Raw genomic sequence first — 6,488 nt, 5'->3', positions numbered from 1 at the left:
AGAACTTATATTTGATACTAATCTGTCCTTTGAAAATAACATTTCCAATGTTTGTAGAACAGCATTCTTCCACCTAAGAAATATTGCTAAATTACGACACAGTTATGATCTCAAGACTAGATTATTTTAATGCATTACTGGGAGGATGTCCAGTAAGTTCAATAAATAAACTTCAATTGGTTCAAAATGCTGCTGCCAGAGTGCTGACTAGAACCAAGAAATATGATCTTATTAGCCCCATTTTATCATCATTACATTGGCTACCTGTTAAATTTCGTATTAATTTTAAAATTCTGTAAATTACGTACAAAGCTTTGAATGGTCTAGCTCCAAAGTACTTAAGTGACCTTCTGGCACGCTATCACGTTCATTACGATCGTAAAATTCTGGCTTGTTAATAATTCCAAGAATATCAAAATCCACAAAAGAAGGTAGATCCTTTTCATACTTGGCTCCTAAACTATGGAATAGTCTCCCTAATACTGTTCGGGATGCAGACACACTCACTCAGTTTAAGTCTAGACTAAAGACTCGTATATTTAGCCAGGCATACACCTAATTTATCCATCAACTCACAATTAGGATGCTTCAGTTAGGTCTGCCGGAACCAGAAACATCCATCATGATCTATAACTCTGCATAAAATTGAATGGCATCTATGCTAATATTAATTTGTTTGTTTCCATGTCTCAACCTTGGGATTTATATCCCGAGGTTACCAGAGCCTACCAGATCCAGCTCCGTTCCTGCTTGGTGTCAGACTCCACTGCTTCGTGTCGCTGTAAGATGAAGACAAACTGCAGCTGGTGCCAGCCAGACATCACTTCAATCTTTTGGCTTCAGAGGATGAAGTGATGCCAACTCCAACTGTAAGACATTGGATACTTCATATGCCACTGCCTGAACCTAGGACTTAGGATGGACCCCACCGAACCTCACCAAAATGACCTGCAGGTTGAACTGCGATGCATCTCATTAATCTCTTCCTGGGAAGGAGGAGGGATGCGCTGTCGTGGAGTCCTCGCCACTGCCATCCGCCCAAAAGAGCAGCTGCCATCCGCGAGGGGAGGAGGGGCTCGCTGCTGGCCACCTGGGGTGGTGGAGCCGCTGCCAGGGGTGGAGGGGCTCCCTACTGGCCGCCAGAACACGGAGGGGCATTCCATCCACCAGGGGTCGGAGGACTCGCAGTCTGCCCGGGGAGGAGTGGCTGTCGTCCGCCAGAGGGTGGAGGAGTGGTCGAGGACCAGGCGACGGCGTGTCTGGGAACTGGCGAGCAATTTTTTTTCTCTCTCTCCTCTCTCTCTCTCACTGTCGCTCCACCTCACTCTTTCCCTCTCCCCTTTTCCCTCCCCTTGTCTCCCTCCCAGGTTTCGAATGGCGGGGAAAGCCTGCCGGCAGGCGCAACCGGAAGGGCACTTTTTTCAATTACTCTCTCACAAACACACGCACACCAACATCACGCACAAACTGCACATATATCACAATCATTAGCAATCCACGTGGGCCTGAAATGAGATGCCATACAAACAGTCACAAAAGAAGTCATTACAAACGCATTACTATGCATTCTTATTGTGCAAATTGTAGATGACATTTAGACTTTGTCCAATAATGAAGCTAAGAGGTTGGCTATGAGTGGCAGAGACAATATTTTTGTGGCAATAGCCAAAAAGCTCGCAGTTCTTGAAGCCAGCCCTGCATCTATTGTTCGGGACCCGGCAGAAAAATAAACATTATTCAAGTTTTTTCAGGCAACAGACAGAAACACAGTAATTATCGTGGGCTCTGGGCTAAACCTGTGACCTCCCCTCCAGTCCTCCTGCACACCCCCCCCCCCCCCCCCCGGTACCCTTTCTGAGAACACATTGTCTTGGCTTGTTTAAAGAAAGGATTTGTTAATGAAGGAGGAGGGGACATGGGCTAATGGGCTCAAATAAGTTCCTCTCTGCGATATTGTTGTGGGATAATGGCGGTACGAGCCCCAGCTGTAAACTTGTGGGCGTCATATTGTGAAAGGCCTATATAGACCCTTATCTGAAACTGTGCTGAATGCTTATCTGCCCCAGTAAACTCAGAATTTCTTTCCCCCTTCTCTTTTTAATCTTTTTTTTTCTTTTTCTGAGTCAGTTAGGACAGTCAGCAATTGGCTGCAGTAAGTGTTATGTAGAGAGGAAGGTGGGGTAGAATTTGAGGGGTTCTTTTCAAATGGGGCCGAGCAATCAGTGTTGAAATGAAAAAAGCATTTGGTAAAAATATATTTGATAAAATGTATCTGTATTGAATGTGTAGCTAGAAATTTTGTTTTCAATTTTGATTCATTGCATGATTCTGTGTACCACTGCAAATGCTACAATGTTTATTTGTGGCAAACTTGCAGTTAATTTGTGGCACACTGTTTGTTGGAAATTGCCAAGGCTTGTGGTGAACTTTCAGTAATTGTACAAATTTTACTACTCATACAATAGTAAAATTTCTGGAAAACATTTTTGGTAAACTTAACTCTACATTAATTTTATTGTTTTAATCTGTATTGTTACAAAATGCTTTTAATTAATGAAGTAATAAAGTAAACAGCCATCTATGTGTTATCCATTTCCCTCCACTGATAGACAAAACAAGAAATCACATAATTAAATAAAGATGTCTATTTTTGTATGGAACAATGTAGATGATGCATTCATCATAATTTGTTCAAATTGGATGGAAGTGTATTCCATCATAGTCTCTGTCATTTCAACAAAAACTAAAGCAGAGTGAAGTAACAAGCTTGAGCCACAGCACAACTATTCCTTTATCTCTTTGAAATGTATCCTTGTATCAGCCTTGCATCTCTCTCTCTCTATTTTGCTCATATCTTGACCCATGTGCCTTTTCTTTTCCTTGTTTGTGTTTTCTCTGTCTATTTGGATTCTGTGCTCCTGCGCTGATGACTAAATTATGATTGGGCGTAAGAATAGCAGGGCTTTCATCTGCCCAGCGTTGTTCCACGCTTTACTCTCTAACACAAAGGGCCCCTCTACCTCTGCTCTGCTTGTTTTTGAAGAGTTGAGTGGCTATGTGTCCCCATGGAAACCACTGTATTCCCTTAAGAGGTAAGGTGTAGAGAGAGAGAGAGAGAGAGAGAGAGAGAGAGAGAGAGAGACGTCATTGAGCTGTACCTCAATCATTAATCTTTTTATTAATTTTCAATGTTGGTGTCTTTGCTATGGCTCTGAAGTTTCAAATATGCTGGTGTGCTTGGCGTAAAAAATGTGATTTTGATGTTGACTGTTTTTGTAATGTTTATTATAGAACATACAGTATTTATAGGTGGATCAAAACATTGCTTTATGTACAAATATCTATCATCAAATATGTATCAATCAGCATCCACACTTTCTGCGCCTGTATGCCAGATGTATGGTCTTCCACAAAGGGTGGGCTATCCAGCCATTCAAAATAATCTGAGCAAGTCAGGTTTTTGCATTGCAGTGGTCCAATAACCACAGCTCATGCATGTTTCTACGTCATTAACGTTGGAATCACCGTTGTGCCTCCATTTCAGATTCATATTGCTTTACTTCCTGTGGTGCAATAGTAATCTTTATTCTAACAAAGCCTATGAATGAGTCTCCATTCACACAGGGAGAATCCAATTATCATGGCACAATGGTGACCATCTGAGGGATGATGCCCACTCTCTCTCTCTCTCTCTCTCTCTCTCTCTCTCTCAGTTCAATTCAATTTCAATTTTAAAGTACTTTATTAGCATGATTGTGTTTACATACAATATTGCCAAAGCATTAATACACAAAACAGATAATGACAAGACAAATAATAATAATAAAACAGTAACAAATAACAATAAAAATATAATTAAAATAAGGTGCAAGGTAATTAATAAAATAAAACTATAATTACAATATACACTATACAATATAAAATAAAATAAGCATTTAACAAGACATTATTAACATCAAATTAATAAATAAATATGTGAATGAAGTGCATTAAGGCAGTAATTGGTTTCTGAGGGTGTGCACTTCAAAAATAAATTTAGCTGCAACTGATGCATGATTGTCCTCCCCCAGTAACACCTGCATTTGATCTGTTTCTGCTGAACTGGAAAACTGTGGCATGAGGTTTAAAAGTTAATCAAAGTATTTCTCTCTCACCTCTGTAAATTTCTCACAGTGAAGGAGAAAGTGTGTCTCTGTCTCAACCTCACCAGTGTCACAGTGAGCACAGACTCATTCTTCCTTTGGAAGCCATGTTTGTCTGTGTCTACCTCTTCTATGGCCAGACTGTGATCACTGAGCCTGTATTTGGTGAGGATCTGTCTCTGTTTTGGATCTCTTCCAGTGTGGAGATATTCTGCTAGATTATACTTTCTGTTTATGGTCCGATAACATTCCAATTTGCTTTGGTTTTTACTTTCAATTTCCCAATGGTCCAAATATGAATTTTTTCTTTCTTTTATGATTTGGTTTATTCTGATTTGGTTTTGTTCAGCAGTGCTGGTCTGAAACTGGCGTTTGTTAATTGTTGGTGGATTTGTGAGTTTCAGAGCCAGCTGACAAAGGAGACTGGTTTTAGGCTTCAACTCTTGGGTTTTAAGGGCTTCATGTTGCAGTGTGTTAGGGGAACTTAAATTTAGGTGTGTCCAGAATTTGAGGGGTCATCTTTCAATATGTATAATTAGGGGGTATTTGCCTTGTTCGGCCCGGCATGCATTAGTAGGTGTTGCATTCTCTAAGCTCTTAGAATGTTTCTACAGAATTATGCATGCAGGGATTCTATGGGGTGTTTGTCCCTTCTAGAGTAATCTGCCATATAGAGTGGACCCCAAACCTCACATCCATACAGAGCAATAGGCATAATAATACTATCAAAGATTTTACACCAAATTGTTACAGGAATGTCTATTTGGGTAAATTTGCCCTTAATAGCATAGAATGCTCTTCTAGCTTTCTCTTTTAGTGCATTCACTGTCAGACCAAAACCCCCTGAAGCACTGATTTTTAGATCGAGGTAGTTGTAGTGTAGGGTGTGTTCTATTGCAGTGTTTCCCAGAGTAAATGTGTATCTGGTTTCCTGTAATCTGGCTTTTTTTCTGGAAGATCATAATTTTATTTATTTATTTATTTATTTTTATAGTCGGGGTGTGGGGGCTTTCCCCTCCATATCAAGCTTTGGTGGATTCTGACTGTTCTCAAATCTCCATCCACCAACGTTTGGTACAAAACGGGGCATTGGGCACAAATAATCGGGTGAAGGTGCGGTGTGTGCATGGGGATATTCATATGTATCCGGTGGTTACCACTGAGATAGTATTCAGGGGAAGAAAACATAGAGTGGATGCCGCAGTTAATTCCCGCCTCACCCATCCACTTTGGAGACGAAATGGCCTGATTTCAAGAATTTGTAAAGGGAAATATGTGGATGGGTCCTGTGAAATAATGCCTCGGTATGTGATGTGCGATGCTATGGCTGGGGAGGTGGTGCCAGGGCCGTCTAAGTCTGCTCCGAGTCAAAATGACTCAAGGGAGGGAGTCCCCGCACTCAGGGAGTTCCCTGAAGGGAATTTCCCTCTTGAGCAGTCACGTGACGAGTCCCTCAAAAACGCATTTGACCAAGTGAGAGTAATCGATGGTCAAAAGCTCCAGCCTTACGTTGCGCTCACATACCCGTATTTTTCAATTATCAAAGACAGGTTGTATCGAGTGACGCAGGACACGCCAACAAAAGAAAATACAACCCAGTTATTAGTCCCGAAGAGCCGTCGGGAAGCTCTCTTCCAGGCGGCTCACTATAAATCAATGGACGGCCATTTAGGACAGGACAGAACACAACTGAATAATGACTCAGTTTTTTTGGCCGAGCATTCACGCGGACGTTCGCAGGTGGTGTGCAGCGTGCCGTGAATGTCAGCTGGTGAATCAACTGGCCACCCCAAAAGCGCCCTCTACCGTTATTCGAGGTACCCTTTGAAAGAATTGGTATGGACCTCTTCGGGCCAATAGAACGGACTGCACGCGGACATCGCTTTGCATTAGTTCTGGTGGACTGTGCAACGCGATATCCGGAAGCAGTGCCCCTGCGCAACTTCTCAGCACGTAGTGGTCACTCTTCAGAATTATTTCCCGAGTGGGGATTCCAAAAGAAATCCTCACTGATCAAGGCACTTCATTTATGTCACGAACACTACGCGAACTATACGAATTATTAGGTATTAAATCAATTCGCACAAGTGTTTACCACCAACAAACAAATGGGTTGGTGGAACGATTCAATAAATTCCTGAAAAATATGATTCGTAAGTTCGTACACGAGAATGCCTAAAATTGGGATAAATGGCTCGAACCCCTGTTTGCAGTTCGAGAGGTCCCACAAGCCTCCACAGGGTTTTCCCCATTCGAGCTGCCGTATGGGCGTTGGCCGCGTGGCGTGCTCGACGTCATGTGGGAAGCTTGGGATGAGGGGCCTTCAAACAGCAAAAATTACATTCA

This window comes from Myxocyprinus asiaticus, chromosome 11 (genome assembly GCF_019703515.2).
Source record: "Myxocyprinus asiaticus isolate MX2 ecotype Aquarium Trade chromosome 11, UBuf_Myxa_2, whole genome shotgun sequence".
Taxonomy (NCBI): Eukaryota; Metazoa; Chordata; class Actinopteri; order Cypriniformes; family Catostomidae; genus Myxocyprinus; species Myxocyprinus asiaticus.
Note: the sequence above shows the minus strand (reverse complement) of the source record.